This window comes from Coregonus clupeaformis, chromosome 29, assembly GCF_020615455.1.
Source record: "Coregonus clupeaformis isolate EN_2021a chromosome 29, ASM2061545v1, whole genome shotgun sequence".
In the NCBI taxonomy this organism is placed as follows: domain Eukaryota; kingdom Metazoa; phylum Chordata; class Actinopteri; order Salmoniformes; family Salmonidae; genus Coregonus; species Coregonus clupeaformis.
The window spans coordinates 46,819,809-46,839,022 of record NC_059220.1 but is presented as its reverse complement, the minus strand read 5'-3'; positions in this window follow the sequence as shown (position 1 = coordinate 46,839,022).

The window sequence follows — 19,214 nt, the reverse complement described above, 5'->3', positions numbered from 1 at the left end:
GAGGAGGGGGAGGGGGGGAAAGAAGGAGGGAGAGAGGAGAGAGACAAGGGATAAAGAGGAGGTAGAGAGAGAGAGAGAGAGGAGGGGGAGAGAGGAGGGGAGAGAGGAGGGGGAGGGAGGAGGTAGAGAGTGAGAGAGAGACAGACATGAGGTAAATGAGAGAAACGTCATCCTGTGACCTCATCATCTCATCTTTTCCCTTGACTGCATTTTACCATTTTACCTTTTTGCAAAAACATGCCAGGATGACGTTTTCGTATGATGTCATGTTGATCAACAACATTATGACAGATTACATACAGTTCACTTGAGTCATTGGAAATTATAATTTACAATGGATTTCCTCTAACATCCTTCTGATAAAGCAAAAATCCATCTATGAAATCAGGCAACAATAATGGAAGTGGTGAATATTTAGGGTAAAACAAAATATTATTTCCTAGATTCATTGCGTCCTCCTTCCTCGACCTCCTTTGAAAAGCGTCAAACGGAAGCGAGGATATCACCTTGGATTCACCCCAAGTTAGACGGACATTAGGATGTCAGATGGACCCCGCTTCCTTGGTACTCACTTGTCATAATAAAGTTCCTATTTTCGGAGATGTTTAGAATAACAGATCCTCTCTCCGTTGACATATCAGGTTATTAACTGACAGAAGTTGGCTTTCCTATTACAATCATAATGATGAAAGTGCATGCATTACAGCAAAGTGCTATTTGCTGGGGAAGACACAGAGATGGGGGGGAAAAGACATGATAAAGAAATATAATCATAAAATCTATCACAGTAATTTCATCTAGAAAAAAATAATGTCCAAGTTAAAGAAAAGCCTATGAATATAATTATAAATGAAATCGAAATTCAAGCATTGTAGTTTTCTATGAACCTAATCTGATAGTGTTTTCACAAAGTTCCACTACTGCTTAATTCGTACATGCATTACAATTATGTTTTAGAATCTTTTTTTTATTTTTATGGAGCAGGGTAATGGCAGATCCTGCACAACATCTAACATACGGTCTAACAGACAATTACTGTTTTCATCTGTTCACCTTCCATATATTTATTTTGGAAAATGAAGTGTTCTAGGTAGGATGTACAAAATTAAACATCGTGTCACGTTTTGTAATTCTTCTGAAAAATGCAAAAACTTTAGATTCGACATGTTCAATGTTTTTAAAGCTTTAGACTTTTCCCATTGGTAGAGTCAGTAGTTGTTGGGTTGAACTCAGTTGAACTCAGCAGTTGGTCGCCATAGCAGCCGTGACTGGGCTATGACTTGAGTATTGGGAACTACAATGATAACACTGACAATGACAGAACAATGACACTGGTCAGATATAAGACATTGCCAAGTCAAGAACAGAATGCCACTCTGATTGACAGCCACACTGTCAGACATAAAATGTCTTCAGGAAGTATTTATAACCCTTGACTTATTCAACATTTTGTTGCGTTACAGCCTGAATTCAACATTGATATTTTTTCTCACCCATCTTCACAGATAATGACAAAGTCAAAACGTGTTTTTAGAAAGGTTTGCAAATGTATTAGAAATTAAATATAGAAATATCTAATTTACATACAGTACCAATCGACCAACTGCCAAGAGTGTGCAAAGCTGTCATCAAAGCAAAAGGTGGCTATTTGAAGAATCTATATAAAATATATATATTGATTTGATTAACACTTTTTTTGGTTGCTACATGATTTCATATGTGTTATTTCATAGTTTTGATGTCTTCACTATTATTCTACAATTTACAAAATAGTAAAAATACAGAAAAACCCTTGAATGAGTAGGTGTGTTCAAACTTTTGAATGATAGTGTAAGTTTTCACACCCCTTTGCCATGACACTCCAAATTGAGCTCAGGTGCATCCAATTTCCTTTGATCATCCTTGAGATGTCATTACAAGTGTGGCATATTAAATTGTTTGGATATGATTTAAAAAGAAAAACACCCTAATGTCTATATAAGGTCCCACAGTTGACAGTGCATGTCAGAGCAGAAACCAAGTCCAAGGAACTGGCATTAGATCTCTGAGATACAGTGCCTTGCTAAAGTATTCATCCCCCTTTCACATTTTTCCTATTTTGTTGCATTACAACCTGTAATTTAAATAGATTTTTATTTGGATTTCATGTAATGGACGTACACAAAATAGTCCAAATTGGTGAAGTGGAATTCAAAAAATAACTTGTTTCAAAAAATTCAAATAAATAAATAACGGAAAAGTGGTGCGTGCATATGTATTCACCCCCTTTGCTATGAAGCCCCTAAATAAGATATGGTGCAACCAATTACCTTCAGAGGTCACATAATTAATTAAATAAAGTCCACCTGTGTGCAATCCAAGTGCCACATGATCTCAGTATATATACACCTGTTCTGAAAGGCCCCAGAGTCTGCAACACCACTAAGCAAGGGGCACCATGAAGACCAAGGACATCCCACGGAGCACCATTAAATCCATTATTAAAAAAAAATCAAGAATATGGCACCACAACAAACCTGCCAAGAGAGGGCCGCCCACCAAAACTCACGGACCAGGCAAGGAGGGCATTAATCAGAGAGGCAACAAAGACACCAAAGATAACCCTGAAGGAGCTGCAAAGCTCCACAGCGGAGATTGGAGTATCTGTCAATAGGACCACTTTAAGCCGTACACTCCACAGAGCTGGGCTTTACGGAAGAGTGGCCAGAAAAAAGGGCACATCGACATATTTTTCACCTAGTCGGCTCGGGGATTAGATCTAGCGACCTTTCGGTTACTGGCACAACGCTCTTAACCACTAAGCTACCTGCCGCCCCTACTCGTCACCTGTCTAACACCATCCCTATTGTAAAATGGTGGTGGTAGCATCATGCTATTGGGATGCTTCTTAGCGGCAGGGACTGGGAGACTGGTAAGTATAGAGGGAACAATGAACAGATCCAAATACTGGCAAATCCTTGATGAGAACCTGCTTCAGAGTGCAAACAACCTTAGACTGGGGCGAAGATTTACATTCCAACATGGCAATGACCCCAAGCATACATCCAGAGCAATGCTGGAATGGCTTCAGAACAAGAATGTGAAAGTCCTTGAGTGGCCCAGCCAAAACCCAGACTTGAATCCCATTGAAAATCTGTGGAAAGACTTGAAGATTGCTGTTCACCGCCACTCCCCATCTAACCTAACAAAGCTTGAGAAAATCTCTAAGGAAGAATCGGAGAAAATCACCTAATCCTGATGTGCAAAGCTGATACAGACACACCCAAGACGACTCAAAGCTGTAATCACCGTCAAAGATGCTTTTACAAAGTATTGACTCAGGGGTGTGAATACTTATGTAAATGAGATATTTCTGTATTTAATATTCAACACATTTGCAAAAAAAAAATCTAAAAACATGGTAGATGTGTGTAGATGGGTGAGAATATTATTTTTTAAATTCATTTTGAATTCAGGCTGTAACAACAACAAAATGTGGAATAAGTCAAGTGGTATGAATACTTTCGGAAGGCGCTGTACAGCTTTGCCTTACTCCCAACAGTGCTGTTACAGCACATCAGAAATACATTACTGATAATGAAAGATATTCACTGGTGAAAGGGGAGGTGGAGCAGTGAGAAAGGTCGCAGACAGACAGACACTGACACTCCATCCGTAAAGTTCACATTCTTATAAGGTCAATCTTGAAACCTTTGTCATTGAGACAATATAGTTGTCATCTTATTTAAGAAAAAAAAAGAAAAAAAACATCTAAATTGATCCCTCAACTAACTCCGTTAATGAAAAGACGTCAGGGACATGTGGAAACCAACCCCCCCCCCCCCCCCCACCCCCCACCCCCCACCCCCCCCCCACACCCCCCCCACCCCCCCCCCCCCACACCCCCCCCACACCCCCCCCTTCATTTACTTCCCCTTGCTGCTAATATTTCAATTAGAGCGACTGGAGGCAGTGACACTGTAGGGTTAAAAATGGAACAGGGGAGAATTAGTCCCACTGATTAATAGAAGGGAAATGAAGACCTTCTCCTCTTCCGCTCTTCCGCTCACACAAGGCTCTCTCATCCCTCTGGCTCTGTTCATCACTGACACTCACCCTCATTCATGTCTCTCAATTAAAAAAAATAAAAAAAGCCTTTATCATGGTTCTGTTCGCTTACATTGTATGGAACATTTGGAGTGCAGACTGTACAGCTTTTCTTGTGTGAAAGTCTTGAATAGTTAGTCCTCTGTAAGGAACACGGCTACAAATTACAACTGGTAGCCGCTAGAGAGAGAGAGCTAGAGAGAGAGAGAGAGAGAGAGAGAGAGAGAGAGAGAGGGGAGTTCAGCATGATTTTGACAAAAAAGCACATTTGAGACTTCCTTTCCCCTCCTCTGCCCTTTCCCATTACCATAAACCCACTCACTCATGATAACCATTAATGTGGAGTCTTATTAAAAACCTATCAATACACACGCTGCCACGCCACTAATGGCCAGGAATTCCTCTCAGTTAAATCTCGACTTTGGCCTTCCAGTCAGGACTAATGAGAGCCATCCCTCAGCATCGTTTTGGGCTAAATCACCTTTATTTGTATCTGCCTACTCCTAGCTGCTGGTCATTTATAGAAGTGTGGTGCAATGGGAGATGCATTATTCCTCTGGAGTCTGGGGGGCTGTGCTGTGGCTGGCTGCTGGCTGGCTGGCTGCTGGCTGGCTACTGGCTGCTGGCTGGCTTATGGCTGACTGCTGGCTGGCTTGGTGGCTGGCTGCTGGCTGGCTGGCTTGGTGGCTGGCTGCTCGCTGTGGTTGTGGCTGGCTGGCTGGCTGGCTGGCTGGCTGCTGGCTGGCTGTGGCTGTGGTTGTGGCTGGCTTGGTGGCTGGCTGCTGGCTGTGGCTGGCTGCTGGCTGCTGGCTGGCTTCTGGCTGACTGCTGGCTGGCTTGGTGGCTGGCTGGCTGTGGCTGTGGCTGTGGCTGGCTGTTGGCTGGCTGGCTGGCTGGCTGCTGGCTGGCTGTGGCTGTGGTTGTGGCTGGCTGGCTGGCTGGCTGCTCGCTGTGCCTCCCTGTGCCTCCCATATAACCATAGAGAGTCGGTAATTGTTCTTGGTTGGTGCTCTGGCAATAAAAAGGTCTGCCGCCACTGATGAGGCATTGCTGTCTAGAAGTTGATCTTTAATGGCAAGTCACAGAGAGGGCAGGGTTGGTTCTGAAGCTGCAGCAAGCCAAGCTCCTCACAGGGGGGGGTTCTGAAGCTGCAGCAAGCCAAGCTCCTCACAGGGGGGTTCTGAAGCTGCAGCAAGCCAAGCTCCTCACAGGGGGGTTCTGAAGCTGCAGCAAGCCAAGCTCCTCACAGGGGGACTTTGCCCTCCAACTCGGGGGAGGGAATTGAATATTGCTCTATCAGTGTTTTACGGCTCCAGGTCTTCCCCGCCGTGAGAAATGTGGGGGTGCATTTACACTGTCATTTACTGTCCACTGAGTCAGAGTCTGAGTCCAAATTTGGCAAACTATTCCCTATAAAGTGCACTACTTTTGGTCAGAGCCCTATGGTAAAAAGCAAGGAAATAGGGTGACATTGGGGACACAGCAGAGACAAACCTCTACAGCCAGAGACACCTCTACAGACAGAGACACCTCTACAGACAGAGACACCTCTACAGACAGAGACACCTCTATAGACAGAGACACCTCTATAGACAGATACACCTCTATAGACAGAGACACCTCTACAGACAGAGACACCTCTATAGACAGAGACACCTCTATAGACAGAGACACCTCTATAGACAGAGACACCTCTACAGACAGAGACACCTCTATAGACAGATACACCTCTATAGACAGAGACACCTCTATAGACAGAGACACCTGTTATGATTTAACTGGATAAGAACCCAAATGCAGACAAGTACACCAAGCCAGAGAAGTTTTAACAGGTTTATTTACAATGTTCAAAGTCCAGGTTTCCAAATATATGGGAAGAGCAAGTCCAGGTACAGGGAGGGTAACAGATCCAGATCAGGGCAGGTGTGGTACCGTAATGTCCTAGTGTCCGTGGTGAGTCCAAAAGAGAGGTCCGGTAATGGAGAGCAGGATGGTGGTGGCAGGAGTGAAGCGGAGGCAGGAGTCAGGTTCCAAATATCTGTGGCACAGGAGAAAAAGTAAATAGAACAGACCAAAAACACAAAGAGCAAAAATAACCAGGTTGAGTCGGCAGCGAGACTAACATGGTCGTCTTGACTATGATCTGACGATGAGTGGTAAGTTTGACCGGGTCTTAAAGGCTGAGGTGATATGGTGAATGAGCTGCAGCTGGAACCCTGACTCCCGCACACCAGACTTCACTCCTGCAATCAAGGACAGACAGAGGGGAGGGAGAGAGCAGAGAGAGCTACCTATCAGCAGTAGGCCTAACAACACCTCTACAGACAGAGACACCTCTATAGACAGAGACACCTCTATAGACAGAGACACCTCTATAGACAGAGACACCTCTATAGACAGAGACACCTCTATAGACAGAGACACCTCTATAGACAGAGACACCTCTACAGACAGAGACACCTCTATAGACAGAGACACCTCTACAGACAGAGACACCTCTATAGACAGAGACACCTCTATAGACAGAGACACCTCTATAGACAGAGACACCTCTATAGACAGAGACACCTCTATAGACAGAGACACCTCTATAGACAGAGACACCTCTACAGACAGAGACACCTCTATAGACAGAGACACCTCTACAGACAGAGACACCTCTATAGACAGAGACACCTCTATAGACAGAGACACCTCTACAGACAGAGACACCTCTATAGACAGAGACACCTCTATAGACAGAGACACCTCTATAGACAGAGACACCTCTATAGACAGAGACACCTCTATAGACAGAGACACCTCTACAGACAGAGACACCTCTATAGACAGAGACACCTCTACTATCTTTGGATAGTAGTGGTACTGATGCTACCACTCTATGTATCTCCTTGGATAGTAGTGGTACTGATGCTACCACACTATGTATCTCCTTGGATAGTAGTGGTACTGATGCTACCACACTATGTATCTCTTTGGATAGTAGTGGTACTGATGCTACCACACTATGTATCTCCTTGGATAGTAGTGGTACTGATGCTACCACACTATGTATCTCCTTGGATAGTAGTGGTACTGATGCTACCACACTATGTATCTCCTTGTATAGTAGTGGTACTGATGCTACCACACTATGTACTGTATCTCTTTGGCTACGAGCTGCATGGTGACACCATGAGGCTCGGGTCAGAAGTAGTGTACTAGATAGGGAATAGGGTGCCATTTGGGACTTAGCCATTGTCTTAGGTTGGACAGAAGGCTCTTAACTTAGGATTCATTTAACAAAATCAAACAAGAATGAGATGCATTGTTAAGGATCGGTTGGTCACTCCTAAAAAACGCCCTCTACAACAGGGCTATAGATAATTGGCTGACAAGCCATCTATCATCACAGAACAGCATCATCATCTACCAGGAAATAGACGTCATTGGCAGTCCACCTCAAAGCCTCTAGGACTGCGTCCCAAACGGCGCCCTGCTCCCTACACAGTGCACTACTTTGACCAGAGCCGTCTCTGGTCAAAGTAGTGCACTATGTAGGGAATATGGTACCATTTGGGACTAAGCCTTTGGCTCACTACAAAGCCATGAACTCCCTTTGAAATGCACCCTACTGTCTCCTTGTCAACAAGTTAAAAAAAGCTACAGTATATATGACAAAGGTTCTGGCTCTAGCTGGCTGGCAGCAAAGGTAACCAAGGGCAAAGCTACATTTAATATTGATGATGGGATGATGGAATCATTGCAAAGCACCTATTCATTAGTGCAGCATACACTTCCACATGCATTCCCATCCATGTACAGACCAGTGTGGGGGGGAGATGTACAGTATGTACTAGGTCTTTGTACTAGGTCTAATAACCGTCATCCAAACAAGCCAATAACAAGCTTTTCTGTTATAGCCAATTGCAATCATCGCGTCAGTTCTGGAACGGCTGTTACTGATCCACTAGAAAGCCAGAGAGGCTGCCAAGAAAGAAAGAGAGAGAGAGAGAGAGAGAGAGAGAGAGAGAGAGAGAGAGAGAGAGAGAGAGAGAGAGAGAGAGAGAGAGAGAGGCAGTAATATAAATGCACTTTGAAGAATGGCGAGGGAGGGATGGTATTCTTCTGGGTAGGTGCCAGAGCATTAGCCTACAGGATCGGGGGTTGGGGGGGTTGGGGGGGACCAGGTTGAGATGCAGGAAAACCAGGTTGACTTGACATTGTGAGGCTGAACTAGACTAGTAAGATCTGAGAGGTATTTCTATGAAGCAGCTGCCTTGGTTTGTCCTCAGATTGGTAAAGTGGAGAGTCATGAGAGGGACTTTATTATCTCTGCATAACAAGTGGATGGGAATATGGGGAGGAGGTATCGGACTCTCATTACTTGCAGTGTGATGTGGACGCTGTACGGCCTATTTAAATATAAAACAGACATGGTCAGATTTAAGACAGTCTCTCTGTGGTTGTGAAGCTAATTATAGACAGTGAAAGGTAGCAGTGGCTTAACAACTAGGAACGTAATATTTGAATAAGCTTCCATGGCTACCCTCTAAACTGAAAGGTTACGGAACCCTGGAGGAATCCAACGGTCGGTGTTGTCTCTTTTCATTTAATAGGTGTTTTTTTTTTTTTTTACGAAAGCACGGTATCATTACGAACTGAACCACCACAGCAACATTACCTCAAGAGCAGGAATTCCCCAGACCAGCTCATTTCTAACCAAACATAAGCTTTCAGGAGAGAAACTAGATTCACGCAAGCTTTTGCTGATTATCTATGGGGGATAAAACAGGCTATGTGCGAGGCTGGGACTGAGGCTGCCACTGCTCTGAGATGGGAAATGACTTGTGATGAGCTTTATCGCCCCTATAAGCAAAAACAATTCCCAGATGGACGTGTTGGGATTGCATAGGAATGAGACAGATCAGAATGTCCTCAGAGTCTCATACAGGCTTCTAAATGTCAGTTGGTCCTAGGATTCACTACACATTAGGGAAACCATCACACATTTTTAACTGGGCAGCGGTGCCGAATTAACTGTCAAATTACCATTGTCATTTTACCACCATTATCTTTACAAATTGCAGCACTGAATTAATGTTAAAGCTGTGTGCGTGTGCCTGCGCGTGTGCCCTTTAAAAAAAAAAAGGGCAATTTTTTTATTCCAGTTCCAAGTGTTGGAACATTCATTCCAGCAACATTGAACCGTGCATCCCACTGCTGGTTTGCCTCTGAAGCTAAGCAGGGTCTGTCCTGGTCAGTCCCTGGATGGGAGACCAGATGTAGCTGGTAGTGGTGGACATTATAATGTGAAAATCAAATGTCACACGGGGAAACAATTTCTTTACATGAGGAAAAAACACGTGAAACTTAACACGTTTCTGACTCTTGAAAATGTCACATGTGAAAGCAAAGGCCAGGGTAACAACCAAAGATATTACATTGGAGTTTGTGGATCGTATTTCACATGTGAAAGTGAAAATCAAATTTGCAGTTTCACATGTAAGAAAACTCCACATTTACTCCAATGTTTGTTAACAAAGCATACACTGTATCGCCTAAAATATGTTTAATCTATAATTTGATATAATGGATAGTCAGTCTTTGTATCCAGCTATGGATTTGAGAGTGGTTGCATTTCTCCAGCCATATCCCTCAGCTTTTTTGCCAAAACGGTGGCAGGGAAAACTATTTGTTAATGTTTCAAGTAATAGTGTTTTTATACTCTAGTGATTGAGTTACTTTTGTGCCATTAATATCATGCAAAACGTCTAAAGCGTGTTGCATGACGTCTAAGGTTATATACAGGGCGTATACAGGTTATATACAGGTTATATACAGGTTATATACAGGGCGTATACAGGTTATATACAGGGCGTATACAGGCTATATACAGGCTATATACAGGGCGTATACAGGCTATATACAGGTTATATACAGGTTATATAAAGGTTATATACAGGGCGTATACAGGTTATATACAGGTTATATACAGGGCGTATACAGGCTATATACAGGTTATATACAGGTTATATACAGGTTATATACAGGTTATATACAGGACATATAGAGGCTATATACAGGTTATATACAGGTTATATACAGGTTATATACAGGTTATATACAGCTATATACAGCTATATACAGGCTATATACAGGCTATATACAGGCTATATACAGGCTATATACAGCTATATACAGCTATATACAGGCTATATACAGGCTATATACAGGTTATATACAGGCTATATACAGGCTATATACAGGTTATATACAGGCTATATACAGGCTATATACAGCTATATGCAGCTATATACAGGCTATATACAGCTATATACAGCTATATACAGGCTATATACAGGCTATATACAGGCTATATATAGGCTATATACAGGCTATATAGAGGCTATATACAGGTTATATACAGGCTATATACAGGCTATATACAGGCTATATACAGGCTATATACAGGCTATATACAGGCTATATACAGCTATATACAGGCTATATACAGCTATATACAGCTATATACAGGCTATATACAGGCTATATACAGGCTATATACAGCTATATACAGCTATATACAGCTATATACAGGCTATATACAGGTTATATACAGCTATATACAGGTTATATACAGGTTATATACAGCTATATACAGGTTATATACAGCTATATACAGCTATATACAGCTATATACAGGCTATATACAGGCTATATACAGGCTATATACAGCTATATACAGGCTATATACAGGCTATGTACAGGGCATATACAGGTTATATACAGGTTATATACAGGGCGTATACAGGTTATATACAGGTTATATACAGGTTATATACAGGGCGTATACAGGTTATATACAGCTATATACAGGTTATATACAGGTTATATATAGGGCCTATACAGGTTATATACAGGGCGTATACAGGTTATATACAGGCTATATACAGGCTATATACAGGTTATATACAGGTTATATACAGGACGCATACAGGTTATATACAGGTTATATACAGGGCGTATACAGGTTATATACAGGGCGTATACAGGTTATATACAGGTTATATACAGGACGTATAAAGGTTATATACAGGGCGTATAAAGGTTATCTACAGGGCGTATAAAGGTTATATACAGGACGTATAAAGGTTATATACAGGGCGTATACAGGTTATATACAGGTTATATACAGGGCATATACAGGGCGTATACATGTTATATGCAGGGCATATACAGGTTATATACAGGGCGTATACAGGTTATATAAAGGTTATATACAGGTTATATATAGGTTATATACAGGGCGTATACAGGTTATATACAGGACGCATACAGGTTATATACAGGGCGTATACAGGTTATATACAGGGCGTATACAGGTTATATACAGGACGTATACAGGTTATATGCAGGGCGTATACATACATGTTTACAATGACTTGTGTGCATGCCCGTGTGTACTTCAGAACAGCTAAGCTGTACGTCCAATTCGTTCAACATTGCCCACATCCAACGTCCAACGTCCAACATCCAACATCCAACAACTTGAAATAGTCAGCATGTGTCATTGTGTTTTTGTGACTTTATGACTCTCTTCATGGTGCTTCAGCCATAAGCCCTAAACAGACTGGACCCCTACGTCAGTGTCCCTGACCTCTTCCAGACCCCCAGCAGCCCTGTTAGTACCGGGGCATTTACACCCTTTGATGTGACCCCGGATCGGACCGGCTCTCTGGGCTTGTCTCAGGAATTGATACTGGTGCTGATGCTTCCCCCCGTAGGCTGTCTCTGTGTCCCTGTGTGTGTCTGTTGGCTGCTGTAGGCTGTCCGGTGACACTGAATGGAAAGGACATTATGAGAGAGATAACCTTTAAATACAACTGTTCCTATTCTTCATCTAACCAACAAAACAAACATTGACTTGTGTAAAATGATTTACAACAAAAAAAATCCCCCCTCAAACATACAAGCCCATCATAATTGTTTTACTTGTATTAAAGATGAATGATCTTGAAATGGACGAATAGCATCCGAAACCACAGACGAAGTGGTTTAGCCACACAAGTTAGTGACCAGTAAAACGAAACCCCTGTATGTCGTAGTCAAGACATGAGGGACAAGGGCTCATTTTCCCAAAGCTTATTGACAGAGAGGTAGGTGCATCCATAAAAGGTACCCTATTCCCTTATTAGTGTGCTACTTTTGACCAGGGCCCATAGAGCTCTGGTCAAAAGTAGCGCACTATATAGGGAATTAGTGTGCGATTCGGGACACAATTAGGGGGCCATTCAGGTTTCAAGTTTTATTTAAGTACAGTGAAATGCTTCGCTGACATTCTTGAGATTAAATTACAGTTGACTTGAGTGATTGAGGGTTCCAATCCCATCTAATGCACTTAAGGGTACTACTTCACACTTAAACCTGTCAGCTAAACACATGGAAGCCTGCTGCATTTAATATGGGTTAAAAAGCTTTAAGGAATAGAAGACTAATTGTTTCACGTGAGGGAAAATGCACAATGATTTTAATATGAAGAAACACTGCAATTATTGCTCTCCGGTCTATTCTTTCATTTTGAACAGATAATTGAATTTAATTATTCAGCGTATATATCTTTTAATACGCTTTCCTCATTTCCTCACAAATTGATTATGTGTACGCAATTTCGGTTCCTGTTTAATCTACATATCTCTGGGCTTCTCTAGAATTAGTGCCAGTGACTGAGTTTGCATCCCAAATGGCATCCTATTCCCTATATATAGTGCCCTACTTTTGCCACAGTGCCATTTTGGAACGTAGCCACAGATAGAAAGTGTAGCGCAGACTAGCGGCAGTAAATGAATCACTCATAGTGTGTCGTTACAAATCCTTAACAGCCAATTGATGCACCCGTGTGTCAATCGACCGTAAAGTAACATAATTTTTTTTTTATCCCCATAAACATTTCTTTTTTTGGTGGGCTCCGTCTCAATCTACTACATCTGCCTATGTTGGCCTTCCGCATCTGCGGTGGAAGGTGGCCAAGCTACATGGATGTTTGTCAGACCAAGAGACATCCCGAAAATCGGTCTTCTCACGAACATTCTGCAGCATCTGTACAGTTTGGCCTACACAACTATGACCACTCTATGGAAAGGGGAGACTCTAGTGATGGGGTTCTCCGTTTTGCTCTACGACTCCCACAAGCCAGTGGTGTAAGGTACTTAAGGAAAAATACTTTAAAGTACTACTTAAGTCGTTTTTTTTTTTTGGGGGGGGGGGTATCTGTACTTTACTTTCCTATTAATATTTTTGACAACTTTTACTTTTACTTATGTACTTTTTACTCCATGCATTTTCCCTGACACCCAAAAGTACTGAATGGTTAGCAGGACTGGAAAATTGTCTAATTCACACACTTATCAAGAGAACATCCCTTGTCTTCCCTTGTCTTGCCTCTGATCTGGCGGACTAACTAAACACATGCTTAGTTTGTCAATGATGTCCGAGTGTTGGAGCATGCCCCTGGCTATCCGTAAAAAAAAATTATAAAAGAAAATGGCGCCATCTGGTTTGCTTAATATATGGAATTTGAAAAGATTTATACTTTCACTTTTGATAGTTAAGGATGTTTTAGCAATTACATTTAATTTTGATACTGAAGTATATTTAAAACCAAATACTTTTAGACTTTTACTCAAGTAGTATTTTACTGGGTGACTTTCACTTTTACTTGAGTCATTTTCTATTAAGGTATCTTTACATTTACTAGTATGACAATAGGGTTATTTTTCCGCCACACGCCCCACGGGAATCGTCTGAAGTCGGTAATGCTGATGTGCCAACTTCTGTCTATAATGTCCGAAACAGTTTGGGCTAAAAACTAATATGACTCTCACGAACATGATGGTGTTCTCCATTTTGATCTACGACCCCCAAAAGTGTCTCGTCTGAAGGTAACCCATACAAATGAAAAGAAGTATGGAGGAAGTAACATAAATAATTGGTTAAATATGTGAAGGAAAAAAAATATATATATATATATGTACAGTACCCGTCAAAAGTTTGGACAAACTGTTAAACAAATCAAATTATATGTTATATTTGAGATTCTTCAAATAGCCACCCTTTGCCTTGACGACAGCTTTGCACACTCGTGGCATTCTCTCAACCAGCTTCACCTGGAATGCTTTTCCAACAGTCTTAAAGGAGTTCCCACATATGCTTAGCACTTGTTGGCTGCTTTTCCTTCACTCTGCGGTCCGACTCATCCCAAACCATCTGAAAGGGGTTGAGGTCGGGGGATTGTGGAGGCCAGGTCATCTGACGCAGCACTCCAAGCGTTTTGTCCCACTAAGCCAAAACCAGATGGGATGGCATATCGCTGCAGAATGCTGTGGTAGCCATGCTGGTTAAGTGTGCCTTGAATTCTAAATAAATCAAAGACAGTGTCACCAGCAAAGCAACACCACACCATCACACCTCCTCCTCCATGCTTTATGGTGGGAACTACACATGCAGAGATCATCCATTCACCCACACGCGTCTCACAAAGACACGACGGTTGGAACCAAAAATCTCAAATTTGGACTCCAGACCAAAGGACAAATTTCGACCGGTCTAATGTCCATTGCTCATGTTTCTTGGCTCAAGCAGGTCTCTTCTTCTTATTGCTGTCCTTTAGTAGTGGTTTCTTTGCAGAAATTCGACTATGAAGGCCTGATTCACACAGTCCACTCTGAACAGTTGATGTTGAGAAGTGTCTGTAACTTGAACTCTGTGAAGCATTTATTTGGGCTGCAATTTCTGAGGCTGGTAACTCTAATGAACGTATCCTCTGCAGCAGAGGTAACTCTGGGTCTTCCATTCCTGTGGTGGTCCTCATGAAATCCAGTTTAATCATAGCTCTTGACGGTTTTTGCGACTGCACTTGAAGAAACTTTCAAAGTTCTTGACATGTTCCATATTGACTGACCTTCATGTCTTACAGTAATGATGGACTTCAATTTCTCTTTGCTTATTTGAGCTGTTCTTGCCATAATATGGACTTGGTCTTTTACCAAATAGGGCTATCTTCTGTATACCTTGTCACAACACAACTGATTGGCTCAAACACATTAAGAAGGAAAGAAATTCCACAAATTATCTTTTAAGAAGGCACACCTGTTAATTGAAATGCATTCTAGGTGACTACATCATGAAGCTGGTTGAGAGAATGCAAAGTGTGAGCAAAGCTGTCATCAAGGCAAAGGGTGGCTATTTGAAGAATCTCAAATACAAAATATATTTTGATTTTTTTAACACTTTTTTGGTTACTACATGATTCCATATGTGTTATTTCATAGTTTTGATGTCTTCAGTATTATTCTACAATGTAAAAAATCTCAACAGCATCCATGCACCGTCCTTCCATCACACCCCCAACCCATCCCAACACCACCCATGCACCATCCTTCCATCACACCCCCAACCCATCCCAACACCACCCATGCACCATCCTTCCATCACAACCCCAACCCATCACAACACCATCCATGCACCATCCTTCCATCACACCCCCAACCCATCACAACACCATCCATGCACCATCCTTCCATCACACCCCCAACTCATCTCAACACCATCCATGCACCATCCTTCTATCACACCCCCAACCCATCCCAACACCATCCATGCACCATCCTTCCATCTTACCCCCAACCCATCCCAACACCATCCATGCACCGTCCTTCTATCACACCCCCAACCCATCACAACACCATCCATGCACCATCCTTTCATCTTACCCCCAACCCATCCCAACACCATCCATGCACCATCCTTCCATCACACCCTCAACCCATCCCAACACCATCCATGCACCGTCCTTCCATCACACCCCCAACCCATCACAACACCATCCATGCACCATCCTTCCATCACACCCCCAACCCATCTCAACACCATCCATGCACCATCATTCCATCACACCCCCAACCCATCCCAATACCATCCATGCACCATCCTTCTATCACACCCCCAACCCATCCCAACACCATCCATGCACCGTCCTTCCATCACACCCCCAACCCATCTCAACACCATCCATGCACCGTCCTTCCACCTTACCCCCAACCCATCCCAACACCATCCATGCACCATCCTTCCATCACACCCCCCAACCCATCCCAACACCATCCATGCACCGTCCTTCCATCTTACCCCCAACCCATCCCAACACCATCCATGCACCATCCTTCCATCACACCCCCAACCCATCCCAACACCATCCATGCACCGTCCTTCCATCTTACCCCCAATCCATCCCAACACCATCCATGCACCGTCCTTCCATCACACCCCCAACCCATCTCAACACCATCCATGCACCGTCCTTCCATCTTACCCCCAACCCATCCCAACACCATCCATGCACCGTCCTTCCATCACACCCCCAACCCATCTCAACACCATCCATGCACCGTCCTTCCATCTTACCCCCAACCCATCCCAACACCATCCATGCACCATCCTTCCATCACACCCCCAACCCATCCCAACACCATCCATGCACCGTCCTTCCATCTCACCCCCAACCCATCCCAACACCATCCATGCACCATCCTTCCATCACACCCCCAACCCATCCCAACACCATCCATGCACCGTCCTTCTATCACACCCCAACCCATCCCAACACCATCCATGCACCATCCTTCCATCACACCCCCAACCCATCTCAACACCATCCATGCACCATCCTTCTATCACACCCCAAACCCATCCCAACACCATCCATGCACCGTCATTCTATCACACCCCCAACCCATCACAACACCATCCATGCACCATCCTTCCATCTTACCCCCAACCCATCCCAACACCATCCATGCACCGTCCTTCTATCACACCCCCAACCCATCACAACACCATCCATGCACCATCCTTTCATCTTACCCCCAACCCATCCCAACACCATCCATGCACCATCCTTCCATCACACCCTCAACCCATCCCAACACCATCCATGCACCGTCCTTCCATCACACCCCCAACCCATCACAACACCATCCATGCACCGTCCTTCCATCACACCCCCAACCCATCCCAACACCATCCATGCACCATCCTTCCATCACACCCCCAACCCATCCCAATACCATCCATGCACCATCCTTCTATCACACCCCCAACCCATCCCAACACCATCCATGCACCGTCTTTCCATCACACCCCCAACCCATCTCAACACCATCCATGCACCGTCCTTCCATCTTACCCCCAACCCATCCCAACACCATCCATGCACCTTCCTTCCATCACACCCCCAACCCATCCCAACACCATCCATGCACCGTCCTTCCATCTTACCCCCAACCCATCCCAACACCATCCATGCACCATCCTTCCATCACACCCCCAACCCATCCCAACACCATCCATGCACCGTCCTTCCATCTTACCCCCAACCCATCCCAACACCATCCATGCACCGTCCTTCCATCACACCCCCAACCCATCTCAACACCATCCATGCACCGTCCTTCCATCTTACCCCCAACCCATCCCAACACCATCCATGCACCGTCCTTCCATCACACCCCCAACCCATCTCAACACCATCCATGCACCGTCCTTCCATCTTACCCCCAACCCATCCCAACACCATCCATGCACCATCCTTCCATCACACCCCCAACCCATCCCAACACCATCCATGCACCGTCCTTCCATCACACCCCCAACCCATCCCAACACCATCCATGCACCATCCTTCCATCACACCCCCAACCCATCCAAACACCATCCATGCACCGTCCTTCCATCACACCCCCAACCCATCATAACACCATCCATGCACCATCCTTCCATCACACCCCCAACCCATCACAACACCATCCATGCACCATCCTTCTATCACACCCCAAACCCATCCCAACACCATCCATGCACCATCCTTCCATCACACCCCCAACCCATCACAACAACATCCATGCACCATCCTTCCATCACACCCCCAACCCATCTCAACACCATCCATGCACCATCCTTCCATCACACCCCCAACCCATCCCAACACCATCCATGCACCATCCTTCCATCTTACCCCCAACCCATCTCAACACCATCCATGCACCGTCCTTCCATCACACCCCCCAACCCATCCCAACACCATCCATGCACCATCCTTCCATCACACCCCCAACCCATCACAACACCATCCATGCACCATCCTTCCATCTTACCCCCAACCCATCTCAACACCATCCATGCACCGTCCTTCCATCACACCCCCAACCCATCTCAACACCATCCATGCACCATCCTTCCATCACACCCCCCAACCCATCCCAACACCATCCATGCACCGTCCTTCCATCACACCCCCCAACCCATCCCAACACCATCCATGCACCGTCCTTCCATCACACCCCCAACCCATCACAACACCATCCATGCACCATCCTTCCATCTCCTCCCCAATCCTAATTGTTTCTGTCTCTTAGGTAGCATGGCTCAGCTTTTGATGTTCAAACCCCATCTCCCTTACAAAGGCTTGTGACTGAGGGGAGCAGGGAGGAAGGCAGATGGGCTGTGACAGGATGCTGTGAACCTGACGTCTCTCTTCCCCTTTCAAGTGCTCCGGTTCAGTCATCCCTCGCCACACAAGCTGTTGTGGAGCACCTTTGAAATCATGGCGTCATTACAATAGTATGTTAATGACTTCTTGTAAAGTTCTGAAGCAGAACCTGACTACACGCTCTCGCTAACGTGCCATTCAACACACACATACGCGGGCACAAACACTTTATGTAACATGCCCATACATACTCTGCTCTGCCTCCATCTCTCAACACTCATAGATAGTGGATATCATTGTTATTGGTTATTTACTGTGTATTTATTCCACGTGTTCACTATTTTCAATGTTTTTATTTAATAATCTTGATCTTTAACTCTGCATTGTTGGAAAAGGACTCGTAAGTAAGCATTCCACAGTTAGTCTACACCTGTTGTTTACTAAGCATGTGAGAAATAAAATTCGATATGATTTGGAGACCAACGCATTGACGCAAATAAACAATGAATATGTTAATAAGGGCTGATCGGTGGAGTTGGTGAACAACAGGGAAATCAAGAAGAGCTCCATGCTCCAACTGAAAATGAATCAGCATTATGTGTTG